General features: G+C 41.2%; 1 non-coding gene across 1 annotated transcript; it reads right to left on the bottom strand.

Annotated features, from left to right (window-relative positions):
* Positions 1-1944: 1944 nt before the first annotated feature.
* Positions 1945-2016, bottom strand: TRNAC-ACA (transfer RNA cysteine (anticodon ACA)). Its single transcript has one exon. It is a non-coding gene; the product is annotated as a tRNA-Cys (tRNA).
* Positions 2017-14750: the final 12734 nt, after the last annotated feature.

Here is a 14750-nt window from a genome sequence, read left to right as displayed (position 1 = left end):
CATGCACACAGATTTGAACAAAGGCAGGAAACAATATTTAACCTTCCTACCTGGGATGTACACGCATATTGTTTATTCTCACTTCAATCCATTTCATCCCATTTCTATCTCACAGCATTCCAGTACTTTAAATTAACAAGTGTTTCAAACCTAAACACGCTTCACTGTATCCTAATCACTATCGACTTTCTACTCATTGTTTGAAAAAATCCTGCCAAAGGCCATGCCCATGTATTTTATGCACCTCCATCAGCATGAAAGATTGAACACAACGGCCAAGGGCTCCCTTCTAGCTCCACCCCCATTTTCAGAACCAATTGCCTCAGCTCTTAAGAGTTGTGACTTATTTATAAGGTAGCCGACAAAAAACGACTATCGAGCCTGAATCGGATTTAAGCACAGTTTACCTCCAACAATGACTAGTCACTACTTTCAGCATGATGAGCACAATGAGAAGACAAATGGGTTGAGCACTGATTCTGCAGCGTCATGTCTCTGGGGGAACAAGGACATTTCCTTCTTCTTTTTTAATTCAGAGGTGGATTTTCAAGACATATAATTATTCGGTCTCTACTCTGCGCTTTCTGCCAGCAACTCTCAAAATGTGTACTGTGGAACACTAGCTCCCTGTACATATATGTGTGTCATAAGACAGAAAGTTTTCTTAGCCAAATTGCCTTGAGAAAGTCTGGGTCAAATAATAATAAAGCAGCTTGCTACTACAGAACTCCTTAGAGCTTTCAAAAAGTACATGTATATAGTTTACATGTAGAACTTTTAATAAGCTATATATATGTAGTTTATTATTATATATAGATAATTATGTAATAAATAATATACCTTATAAATATATAAATTATTTATATTATAAATTATATTATATATAATAAAGTATATATAGTTTATAATTTATTATATATGTAGATATTTTAATAAACTACATATGTAATTTACTCTAGCATTTTATTACATATAATATACATTTATATATATGAATGAAACTAAGCCATGCCCTGTGGGGCCACCCAAGACGGGCGGGTCATGGTGGAGAGGTCTGACAGAATGTGGTCCCCTGGAGAAGGGAATGGCAAACCACTTTGATATTCTTGCCTTGAGAACTCCAAGAACAGTATGAAAAGGCAAAAGGATAGGATACTGAAAGAGGAACTCCCCAGGTTAGTAGGTGCCCAATATGCTCCTGGAGATCAGTGGAGAAATGACTCCAGAAAGAATGAAGGGATGGAGCCAAAGCAAAAACAATACCCAGTTGTGGATGTGACTGGTGATAGAAGCAAGGTCTGATGCTGTAAAGAGCAATATTACATAGGAACCTGGAATGTCAGGTCCATGAATCAAGGCAAATTGGAAGTGATCAAACAGGAGATGGCAAGAGTGAACGTTGACATTCTAGGGATCAGCGAACTCAAATGGACTGGAATGGGTGAATTTAACTCAGATGACCATTATATCTACTACTTCGGGCAGGAATGCCTTAGAAGAAATGGAGTAGCCATCATGGTCAACAAAAGAGTCTGAAATGCAGTACTTGGATGCAATCTCAAAAATGACAGAATGATCTCTGTTCGTTTCCAAGGAAAACCATTCAATATCACAGTAATCCAAGTCTATGCCCTGACCAGTAATGCTGAAGAAGCTGAAGTTGAATGGCTCTATGAAGATCTACAAGACCTTTTAGAACTAACACCCAAAAAAGATGTCCTTTTCATTATAGGGGACTGGAATGCAAAAGTAGGAAGTCAAGAAACACCTGGAGTAACAGGCAAATTTGGCCTTGGGATATGGAATGAAGAAGTGAAGTGAAATCGCTCAGTCGTGTCCAACACTTTGCGACCCCATGGACTGTAGCCTACCATGCTCCTCCATCCATGGGATTTTCCAGGCAAGAGTATTGGAGTGGATTGCCATTTCCTTCTCCAGAGGACCTTCCCGACCCAGGGATTGAACCTGGGTCTCCTGCATTGTAGGCAGACGCTTTACCATCTGAGCCACAAGGGAAGTCCGGAATATGGAATGAAGCAGGGCAAAGGCTAATAGAGTTTTGCCAAGAGAACACGCTGGTCATAGCAAACAACCTTTTCCAACAACACAAGAGAAGACTACACATGGACATCACCAGATAGTCAACACCGAAATCAGATTGATTATATTCTTTGCAGCCAAAGATGGAGAAACTCTATACAGTCAGCAAAAACAAGACCGGGAGCTGACTGTGGCTCTGATTATGAGGTCCTTATTTCCAAATTCAGAATTAAATTGAAGAAAGTAGGGAAAACCACTAGACCATTTAGGCATGACCTAAATCAAATCCCTTATGATTATACAGTGGAAGTGAGAAATAGATTTAAGGGACTAGATTTGATAGAGTGTCTGAAGAACTATGGACTGAGGTTCCTGACACTGTATAGGAGACAGGGATCAAGACCATCCCCATGGAAAAGAAATGCAAAAAAGCAAAATGGCTGTCTGGGGAGGCCTTACAAATAGCTGTGAAAAAAAGAGAAGCGAAAAGCAATGGAGAAAAGGAAAGATATAAGCAACTGAATGCAGAGTTCCAAAGAATAGCAAGAAGAGATAAGAAAGCCTTCCTCAGTGATCAATGCAAAGAAATAGAGGAAAACAACAGAATGGGGATGACTAGAGATTTCTTCAAGAAAATTAGAGATATCAAGGGAATATTTCATGCAAAAATGGGCTTGATAAAGGACAGAAATGGTATGGACCTAACAGAAGCAGAAGATATTAAGAAGAGGTGGCAGGAATACATGAAGAACTGTACAAAAAAGATCTTCATGACCCAGATAATCTGATGGTGTGATCATTGACCTAAAGCCAGACATCCTGGAATGTGAAATCAAGTGGGCCTTAGAAAGCATCATTATGAACAAAGCTAGTGGAGGTGATGGAATTCCAGTTGAGCTATTTCAAATCCTGAAAGATGATGCTGTGAAAGTGCTACACTCAATATGCCAGCAAATTTGGAAAACCCAGCAGTGGCCACAGGACTGGAAAAGGTCAGTTTTCATTCCAATCCCAAAGAAAGGCAATGCCAAAGAATGCTCAAACTACTGCACAACTGCACTCATCTCACACGCTTGTAAAGTAATGCTCAAAATTCTCCAAGTCAGGCTTCAGCAATACGTGAACCGTGAACTTCCAGATGTTCAAGCTGGTTTTAGAAAAGGCAGAGGAACCAGAGATCAAATTGCCAACATCCGCTGGATCATGGAAAAAGCAAGAGAGTTCCAGAAAAGCATCTATTTCTGCTTTATTGACTATGCCAAAGCCTTTGACTGTGTGGATCACAATAAACTGTGGAAAATTCTGAAAGAGATGGGAATACCAGATCACCTGACCTGCCCCTTGAGAAACCTATATGCAGGTCAGGAAGCAACAGAACTGGACATGAAACAATAGACTGGTTCCAAATAGGAAAAGGAGTATGTCAAGTCTGTATATTGTCACTCTGCTTATTTAACTTATATGCAGAGTACATCATGAGAAACGCTGGTCTGGAAGAAGCACAAGCTGGAATCAAGATTGCCGGCAGAAATATCAATAACCTCAGATATGCAGATGACACCACTCTTATGGCATAAAGTGAAGAGGAACTAAAAAGCCTCTTGATGAAAATGAAAGTGGAGAGTGAAAAAGTTGGCTTAAAGCTCAACATTCAGAAAACAAAGATCATGGCATCTGGTCCCATCACTTCATGGAAAATTGATGGGGAAACAGTGGAAACAGTGTCAGACTTTATTTTGGGGGGCTCCAAAATCCCTGCAGATGGTGACTGCAGCCATGAAATTAAAAGACGCTTACTCCTTGGAAGGAAAGTTATGACCAACCTAGATAGCATATTCAAAAGCAGAGACATTACTTTGCCAACAAAGGTCCATCTAGTCAAGGCTATGGTTTTTCCAGTAGTCATGTATGGATGTGAGAGTTGGACTGTGAAGAAAGCTGAGCACCAAAGAATTGATGCTTTTGAACTGTGGTGTTGGAGAAGACTCTTGAGAGTCCCTTGGACTGCAAGGAGATCCAACCAGTCCATTCTGAAGGAGATCAGCCCTGGGATTTCTTTGGAAGGAATGATGCTGAAGCTGAAACTCCAGTACTTTGGCCACCTCATGTGAAGAGTTGACTCACTGGAAAAGACTCTGATGCTAGGAGGAATTGGGGGCAGGAAGAGAAGGGGACGACAGAAGATGAGATGGCTGGATGGCATCAGTGACCTGATGGACGTAAGTCTGGGTGAACTCCAGGAGTTGGTGATGAACAGGGAGGCCTTACATGCTGCGATTCATGGGGTCACAAAGAGTTGGACAGGACTGAGTGACTAAACTGAACTGAACCCCTTCTTTATTCAAGGTTGCTTATTTACCAGTTTTCCCACCGAGCCTGTCTAGAATCACATCTTTCCTTACTCTTTACCCACTTTTATTGCTTTAATTTTTCTTTCCTTGGGATTAACTCCTACCATCCATTGTTATTTTTTATACCTATGCCCAATTTTTGCTTGCTGTATCTTCCCAACTAGAATGTAAGTTCCATGAGAACAAGGACTTTGCATTAACAGCCACATTCCAAGCTCCTAGAAGTACACCAGAGACATAGTAGGCATTTAATAAATAAGTGCTGAAAAATTAACAAGCCCCATGTGATAATTTGAATTCTTTAACATAACATTTTCTCAGCAAGTTTGAAAGTAATGCCTGCCCTACCCCAGAAGAGCTCTCCCCCCTGCAGAGATCCTTCTTTTTAATTTTTCTCTAAGTCTTCAGCCTCTGCTTCAAATAAAATTACAGGATATGTGCTTTGCAGGGAAGTCAAGTTTTTTACTTTGTCTAGAGTGACTGCCTCGGTCCAGCTTTATCTGTCCTACACTGACTTACACCACACGTTTTAGGTCTATGTCATCACCAAATGAAGCATAGAATCTTGCTAAGAACAGTCACAGTCCATTTGCTTTTGATGGTCCTTTGTAAGAATGTGATGAAAATAAACCTTGAAGAAGGTTGTTTGATGTACCTTCTTTCTTCTCAGCGAATACTTTAGATTACCAAGGTGTTTTGGTTTTTTTTTTTTTTAATCTCTTTTGAGATAAAGCATCTGGAAATAAATCCATACTGATAGTTCTGCTCTCTCTCAAATGATGGAGACGATCACAGGAAACGGTAATGTGTTAGAGGTTGAGGATTGGGAGGAGTGGAAAAGCAAGAAGCGGGGAAGGGAAAGGAACAGAAGGAGGAAGGAGGAAGCAAAGGACAAGGAGAGAGAAGGAAGGAGGAAGGAAGAAAGGGAAGAAGGAACGAAGAGACTAAGGCAAGCAGAAGAAAAAAACAGGAGGAAATCTTGAAGGAAATGTGAAGAGTGATGATGAAATAATAATTTTCTAACAATAACAAAAGGAAGAAGAAAAGAGTAAATTACCTTGAGAGAGGAGATGATAAGAAAGAAAATGGAGGCGATATAGAATCTCTTCTTATTCTACAAGATCCAGCTTCCTAGAAAATCATTACAATGGTCCTAAAAGACTATGAGCAGTCTCTGAGGAGGAAAACGAAGAGCAGGGGAAGGGCTTGTTTCATGGAGGAGAAAGCTAGACTCGGAGATGTTCCTCTCACAGTCTGTTGCAGCAGAAAGTGGTTTGAGACAGAGTTTGAAGTCAGGTGTCCTGTCTACAAAGCTCCTACTTTCAGTGCTGTATCTACCAGTTTCCTCTCATTTTCATGCACAATAATTCACTTGAGTCTCCAGAAGCTGAATCTGTTATATAATTAATAGGAAAACAAACAAAAAACAACCACCTTCCAGTGGGAAAAACAGAAAGCATTCATGGCTGATTTGTCAGAAGGAGGAGACAAAGGAGCCCACGAATCCAGAACCACCAGAGGAAGCGAACAGACAAAAGAGAGGAACCCCAGAGACTACGCTGGCAGATGGGCTCATTAAGCAACCCTGCACTGTCTAAAAAGGATGCTAATCATTGCAGTATTTCCACTCCAAACGAGGAGAGTGAGTTGCATACTGAGTCCTCTCCATGTGAGCTTTTAGAGAAGGCTGATTCTTCTTAGGCACCATCAGAGCTGCCAGCAGTCACCCTTGGGAAGCCACGGTCTTCTGCGAGGCGGTTCAAGTCCTGACTCTGATGCCAGCTGTCACACCAGTGAGTCTGCTTCCTTTCTGGAAAGCTCAGAAAATGCTGGCTGTGCATCCTGGAGGTGGAGGTGAGAAGAGGATCTTTTCTGCATGGTCCCAGGGGGAAGTTGGAGGAGGAAGAAGACAGGGGTGGGAGGGAACCTTGTATCAATTACGTTTAAAATATCTGCCACACATCGTACTATTTCTGAGTTGACATTTGTCTCTTGCATAGGCAATAGACAAATGCAAATTTTGCCTGTTGAAAAATTTTGTTCAAGCTGAATGTACACTCAGAAACTGTGCAAAAGCTGCCTTTACACATCTCCCCTTTGCTTCTGTTTTTCAAATGGCTCTAAGACTCATCACAGATTACAATGGACGAGAGTTCAGTTGTGTTCCAAATTAAGATAGCATCTGTGGGCAAGCTTGGGAGCTGGCCTACTCTTAATTTGTTTTGATTGGATGTTTACTTGAAGACGCTTACTCCTTGGAAGGAAAGTTATGACCAACCTAGACAGCATATTGAAAAGCAGAGACATTACTTTGCCAACAAAGGTCCATCTAGTTAAGGCTATGGTTTTTCCTGTGCTCATGTTTGGATGTGAGAGTTGGACTGTGAAGAAGGCTGAGTGCTGAAGAATTGATGCTTTTGAACTGTGGTGTTGGAGAAGACTCTTGAGAGTCCCTTGGACTGCAAGGAGATCCAACCAGTCCATTCTGAAGGAGATCAGCCCTGGGATTTCTTTGGAAGGAATGATGCTAAAGCTGAAACTCCAGTACTTTGGCCACCTCATGTGAAGAGTTGACTCATTGGAAAAGACTCTGATGCTGGGAGGGATTGGGGACAGGAGGAGAAGGGGACAACAGGGTGAGATGGCTGGATGGCATCACTGACTCGATGGACATGAGTCTCAGTGAACTCCGGGAGTTGGTGATGGACAGGGAGGCCTGGCGTGCTGCGATTCATGGGGTCGCAAAGAGTTGGACACGACTGAGCGACTGATCTGATCTGATGTTACTTGAAGTATCAGGTTGAAAATCCATGAAAGACAAATTAGTCTTCAACAAGCACTGCATATCTCTGGGTCCATTTTTTTTTTTTATTAAGCATATACTTTTTTTTTAAACTATTCTTAAGTGTATACTTTTTTTTTCTGTTCTTAAGCATATACTTCAGCAATACTTTGGCCACCTGATGCAAAGAGCTGACTCATTGGAAAAGACCCCCATGCTGGAAAAGATTAAAGGCAGGAGGAGAAGAGGGTGACAGATGAGACAGTTGGATGGCATCATTGACATAATGGACATGAGTTTGAGCAAACTGTGGGAGACAGCAAAGGACAGAGGAGTTCATGGGGTTCAGTTCATGGGGTGGCAAAAAGCTGGACACAACTGAGTGACTGAACAACAAGCGTATGTATTGAATGCTATATTGATCAGGGTTCATTGACAGAGAACAGAATCTCCTCTGGCTAGTTTCAGGGGATTTATTACAGAGTATTAAGGAGGTAATATAATTGTTGGGAGAGCCACAGAAACAATCTACTAGACTGGACTTCAGGAACCCACTGTGGAGCTGGCTCTTTGGTGCTGCTATGACTTGTGGGACCTGAAGGTTTTGGGATGAGAGCCTTGCCTGCCAATCAGGGAAACTCCTGATTTATCCCTCCCTTCCACATTTCCCCTTTAGTAGCCATAAGTTTGTTCTCCATAGCCATAAGACTCTTTCTGGTTTTGCAAATAAGTTCATTTGTATCATTTTTCAAAATTAGATTCCACATATGAGTGATAAAGGTAATTTTAAATGTAGCCACATTAAACAAGCAAAAGGAAACAAAAAACATTAATTTAAACAATATATTTGATTTGACTCAACATGTCCCAAACTTTAACATGTATTCAGTATCAAAACCTGATGTTCTTCAACTTTTTTGTGCTACAACTTTGAAATCTGTTTACAGAGCGTCTCAGTGAGAACAAGCTATATTTCAATCACTTGATCATCACATGTTGTTACTGAGTTTGACAGTGCAGGTTTAGAGCAAAGAAATAGTGATCACACTCTCTTTTTATACCAATTTCCACACTGGATTCCCCCAACTTAATATAACAAATTAGCACAGAGTACTTTACACGTTGATTGACTTGCTTAAAAATAGAGGGATCAGGAGTTTAAAATAGGTCTTTTGAATCCAAATATGTGTAATATCATGTATGAAATGAGTTGCCAGTTCCAGGTTCAATGCACGATACTGGATGCTTGGGGCTGGTGCACTGGGACGACCCAGAGGGATGGTGTGGGGAGGGAGGAGGGAGGAGGGTTCAGGATGGGGAGCACATGTATACCTGTGGTGGATTCGTTTTGATGTTTGGCAAAACTAATACAGTGTTTCAGGTTTAAAAATAAAATAAAAAATATATATATATATATATAAATTTAAGTCACATGAGAAATACCTTCAGTTCAGTTCAGTTCAGTCACTCAGTCGTGTCCGACTGTTTGCGACCCCATGAATCGCAGCACGCCAGGCCTCCCTGTCCATCACCAACTCCCGGAGTTCACTGAGACTCACGTCCATCGAGTCAGTGATGCCACTCAGCCATCTCATCCTCTGTCGTCCCCTTCTCCTCCTGCCCCCAATCCCTCCCAGCATCAGAGTCTTTTCCAATGAGTCAACTCTTCACATGAGGTGGCCAAAGTACTGGAGTTTCAGCTTTAGCATCATTCCTTCCAAAGAAATCCCAGGGCTGATCTCCTTCAGAATGGACTGGTTGGATCTCCTTGCAGTCCAAGGGACTCTCAAGAGTCTTCTCCAATACCACAGTTCAAAAGCATCAATTCCTCGGCACTCAGCCTTCTTCACAGTCCAACTTTCGCATCCATACATGACCACTGGAAAAACCATAGCCTTGACTAGATGGACCTTTGTTGGCAAAGTAATGTCTCTGCTTTTGAATATGCTATCTAGGTTGGTCATAACTTTCCTTCCAAGGAGTAAGCATCTCTTAATTTCATGGCTGCAGTCACCATCTGCAGTGATTTTGGAGCCCCCCCAAAATAAAGTCTGACACTGTTTCCACTGTTTACCCATCTATTTCGCATGAAGTGATGGGACCGGATGCCATGATCTTCGTTTTTTGAATGTTGAGCTTTAAGCCAACTTTTTCACTCTCAAGCAACCATTAAAAAAAAAGATCTGAGTTAGGATTAAAGATTCAAGACAACTTGTATTGGACCAATTCCATCTTTCAACAGTCTTATTTATATTCTGAGAGGGAGAATGAATAGATCCAGATAAAGAATTATGTTCCTTTTAAAATTTTTAATTGTTGAACTTTGAGTCTCCTCTCACTAATTTATTTGGGTGTTTATATTGAGAACTATGCTATCTCTATCTATTTAATCATTTATTACCACAATGCTGTAATACTTGATGGCCCCAGGAAGAGTTTCTGTCCTTGGTCCTATACTTCATACAAAATCCAGACACACTCCTTTTTACATACAAAATAACAGAGAGCATCTGAAAAGAAATCCTTTAGGAACCAAGAACTAGATTTTTTTTTTTTTTTCTGCATCTTGAAGTCCATTGTTTTGTCTTTTTTTCCACACGCTAGAATTTGGAGTCTTTTTAATAGATGAAATACTCAATTATTTTGGGGAGCAGTAATACATGGACATCACCAGATGGTCAACACTGAAATCAGATTGATTATATTCTTTGCAGCCAAAGATGGAGACACTCTATACAGTCAGCAAAAACAAGACCGGGAGCTGACTGTGGCTCAGATCATGAACTCCTTATTGCCAAATTCAGACTTAAATTGGAGAAAGTAGGGAAAACCACTAGACCATTCAGGTATGACCTAAATCAAATCCCTTATGATTATACAGTGGAAGTGAGAAATAGATTTAAGAGCCTAGATCTGATAGATAGAGTGCCTGATGAACTATGGAATGAGGTTCGTGACATTGTACAGGAGACAGGGATCAAGACCACTCCCATGGAAAAGAAATGCAAAAAAGCAAAATGGCTGTCTGGGGAGGCCTTACAAATAGCTGTGAAAAGAAGAGAAGCAAAAAGCAAAGGAGAAAAAGAAAGATATAAACATCTGAATGCAGAGTTCCAAAGAATAGCAAGAAGAGATAAGAAAGCCTTCTTCAGCGATCAATGCAAAGAAATAGAGGAAAACAACAGAATGGGAAAGACTAGGGATCTCTTCAAGAAAATCAGAGATACCAAAGGAACATTTCATGCAAAAATGGGCTCAATAAAGGACAGAAATGGTATGGACCTAACAGAAGCAGAAGATATTAAGAAGAGATGGCAAGAATACACAGAAGAACTGTACAAAAAAGATCTTCACGACCCAGATAATCACGATGGTGTGATCACTGACCTAGAGCCAGACATCCTGGAATGTGAAATCAAATGGGCCTTAGAAAGTATCACAACGAACAAAGCTAGTGGAGGTGATGGAATTCCAGTTGAGCTATTCCAAATCCTGAAAGATGATGCTGTGAAAGTGCTGCACTCAATATGCCAGCAAATTTGGAAAACTCAGCAATGGCCACAGGACTGGTAAAGGTCAGTTTTCATTCCAATCCCAAAGAAAGGCAATGGCAAAGAATGCTCAAAGTACTGCACAATTGCACTCATCTCACATGCTAGTAAAGTAATGCTCAAAATTCTCCAAGCCAGGCTTCAGCAATATGTGAACCACGAACTACCTGATGTTCAAGCTGGTTTTAGAAAAGGCAGAGGAACCAGAGATCAAATTGCCAACATCCGCTGGATCATGGAAAAAGCAAGAGAGTTCCAGAAAAACATCTATTTCTGCTTTATTGACTATGCCAAAGCCTTTGACTGTGTGGATCACAATAAACTGTGGAAAATTCTGAAAGAGATGGGAATACCAGACCACCTGATCTGCCTCTTGAGAAACCTATATGCAGGTCAGGAAGCAACAGTTAGAACTGGACATGGAACCACAGACTGGTTCCAAATAGGAAAAGGAGTTCATCAAGGCTGTATATTGTCACCCTGTTTATTTAACTTATATGCAGAGTACATCATGAGAAACACTGGACTGGAAGAAACACAAGATGGAATCAAGATTGCGGGGTGAAATATCAATAACCTCAGATATGCAGATGACACCACCCTTATGGCAGAAAGTGAAGAGGAACTAAAAAGCCCGTTGATAAAAGTGAAAGTGGAGAGTGAAAAAGTTGGCTTAAAGCTCAACATTCAGAAAACGAGGATCATGGCATCCGGTCCCATCACTTCATGGGAAATAGAAGGAGAAACAGTGGAAACAGTGTCAGACTTTATTTTTCTGGGCTCCAAAATCACTGCAGATGGTGACTGCAGCCATGAAATTAAAAGACGCTTACTCCTTGGAAGGAAAGTTATGACCAACCTAGATAGCATATTCAAAAGCAGAGACATTACTTTGCCAACAAAGGTCTGTCTAGTCAAGGCTATGGTTTTTCCAGTGGTCATGTATGGATGTGAGAGTTGGACTGTGAAGAAAGCTGAGCACCAAAGAATTGATGCTTTTGAACTGTGGTGTTGGAGAAGACTCTTGAGAGCCCCTTGGACTGCAAGGAGATCCAACCAGTCCATTCTGAAGGAGATCAGCCCTGGGTGCTCTTTGGAAGGAATGATGCTGAAGCTGAAACTCCAGTACTTTGGCCACCTCATGTGAAGAGTTGACTCATTGGAAAAGACTCTGATGCTGGGAGGGATTGGGGGCAGGAGGAGAAGGGGACGACAGAGGATGAGATGGCTGGATGGCATGACTGACTCGATGGACGTGAGTTTCAGTGAACTCCGGGAGTTGGTGATGGACAGGGAGGCCTGGCGTGCTGCGATTCATGGGGTTGCAAAGAGTCGGACACGACTGAGCAACTGATCTGATCTGATCTGATCTGATCTGAATATCTGCTGTATGACAGCCCCTTCCTACTACAGCATTCAATAAAACAAAATAATCTTGATGGCGAAGATTGCTGTTTCTAATCTCCAGCACCATTATGATATGCAAATGTAAAGGATGCAATGAGTTACCTGTAAAAGTTCCCAGCGCTTGTTAGGTACCAGATGGAGGCTAAGCTGCTTCCCTCCTATTAACACTTACAAGACAAGATACAGGTTTCCATTTTGCCAGAAAATGACTTTCATGTTTTGGTCACATTATCTCAAATATCTTCATACATTACAGAATTTTGCAGAGTGTTTGTTGCTTTTGCCAAATGCATTAACATCCAGCATCAAGCCAGCTGCTCATTTGTTGGGGCTTTATCCATTGTCTTAGTACATTTGAGCTGTTATAACAACAACAACAACAACAACAAAATCACAAAGTGGGCAGCTAAAAAACAACAGAAATTCCCCTCTCCCAATTCTGGGGCCTGGAAGTCTGAGATCTGGGAGCCAGCATGGTCAGGCGAGGGCCCTCCTCCAGGAGGTATACCTCTCACTGTGTTCTCACATGGTGGAAAGGGATGAGTGAATCCACAGAGCCTCTTTAATAAAGGCATCGATCCCATTTGTGTAGGCTCCACCTTCATGCCCTAAATGCCATTCAAGGTCCCAACTCCTAACACTATCACTTGAATCATTGGCTTTCACGATAGGAATTTTGGGGAGACACAAACATTGAGGCCATGGCACCGTTTCTCAGGGGGACAATTCGTGACTCTTAAAGGCGGATGCTGTAAAGAGCAGCAGGATCCGGGTCAGGCACGACTGCAGAAATGAAGTGCAGAGAGGACTTGGTACTCTCTTGCAGGTTTCCATGACGCTTCTCGCGCTCCTAGTAAAGATGATAAAACACATTAGGAGAAATTTATTTTGGACATTTTTCTCAATGAGATCAAATCAGAACATTCTTTCACATGAGAGCTATTCAAAAAATTGAAAATGATCTATTTTGCTGTTAAAAATTGTCTTTCTTCTTCTAAAGCTTGTACAACTCCTTTAGGAGTTTCCTAAGTTGGCAGTGTTATCCAGAAACCCATAATTTCCTAGCCACTGAATGTTTTCCATTTATAATTTTCTCTAAAAATGGATTATGTGAATTTTTCTAAGCCAAAGTATCACATGTCTCTTTATCATCCTCCAGTAGAAAGAATTTCAACCTTGTTTTAAACAATATGACTTCAATGCAAGCCCACCTTGTTCTGTTCCTCCCACTCTCTCCAGCACTGCCTGGTTCCTGAAATTTTTCTTAGTCTCCAGCTCCAAAGATACATTTATCCTTAAAGACAGGTAACCATTTGGTATATCTGGGTGCTGAAACTTTGTCTCAATCTACATAGTGTCATTTTTTGCAGGGCTGGTGGAAAAGGCAGGATAACATTTGACATATCCTTTGACAAAGACACTACTAGGTCTTCACCTAAGACCCTGTCCTTTTCTTTCTGGACACCCAGCTGTGCCTCATTCCTCAGGCTCCCTCATAGGTAGGTGTCACCAAGAGTCTGAGTTCTAGCTGCTGGAGGATTGGAAGAAGCACTGTGTGCCACTTTCAGGCCTTGCTTGTTAAAAAAGAAGAAAAAGAAGAAGAGGAGGATGATTTAACTGGCATTATTGTAAGGCCAGCAGGCTTCCCTGGTGGCTCAGATGGTAAAGAATCTGCCTGCAATGCAAGAGACCCGAGTTCAATCTCTGAATCGAGATGAACCCCTGGAGGAGTGCATGGCAACCCAGTCCAGTATTCTTGCCTGGAGAATCCCCATAGACAAAGGAACCTGGCAGCTACAGTTCCTGGGGTTGCAAAGAACTGGGCACGACTGAGCAACTAAACAACAGCAACCATGATTGTAAGGCTGTGAGTTTATAACACTTTACATGAAGCGGTATATTGTTATTTAAACATGGGCTGTGATGAATTAAAGGTGTATATTGAACCCAAAGAAGGCATAAGAAGCTTAGAAAGAGATATGGAATATACAAACAGTAGGCACAAAATAAAACATAAAGATATCCAATTAACCCAAAAACAGTCAGAAAAAGAAAGAAAAACACACAGGACAGATGAAGCAAATGGGAAACAACTAATAAGAAGGCATGTTCCAACCCCAGAGTATAAATACTTATATTAAAAATAAGCACTCCAAACACAATTAAAAGGCGATGTGATCAGTTTGGAAAGCAAAAAGAAAGGACAAACTACATTTTGTCTACAAAAAAACACATTTTGTATATACATACACACACATATAGATTACAAGTAAGGCATGTGTGTGCGTGTGCTAAGTCGCTTCAGTCGTGTTCAACTCTTTGCGACCTTATGGACTATAGCCCGCCAGGCTCCTTAATCCACAGGACTCTCCAGCATGGAAGAGGACAGACATTGCAAGCACTCCTTAAAGAAGCTATCCAGTGCAGCAGCAGTAATATCATACATAGAAGACTTGAGGACAGGGCATTTTACTGAAAATAAAGAGGAACGATACAAAGTGATAAAGAAGTTATTTTCCAAGAGGACATAACAAATCTAATTTTATACCCATCTACCAATACAGCTTCAAAATACATGAAGCAAAACCAGTAGCTCTAAAATTAAAAATAAGCAAATGC

The sequence above is a fragment of the Bubalus kerabau genome, chromosome 14, assembly GCF_029407905.1.
Source record: "Bubalus kerabau isolate K-KA32 ecotype Philippines breed swamp buffalo chromosome 14, PCC_UOA_SB_1v2, whole genome shotgun sequence".
NCBI lineage: Eukaryota > Metazoa > Chordata > Mammalia > Artiodactyla > Bovidae > Bubalus > Bubalus kerabau.
The sequence above is the reverse complement of the archived record's forward strand: the minus strand, read 5'-3'. Positions and strand labels throughout refer to the sequence as shown.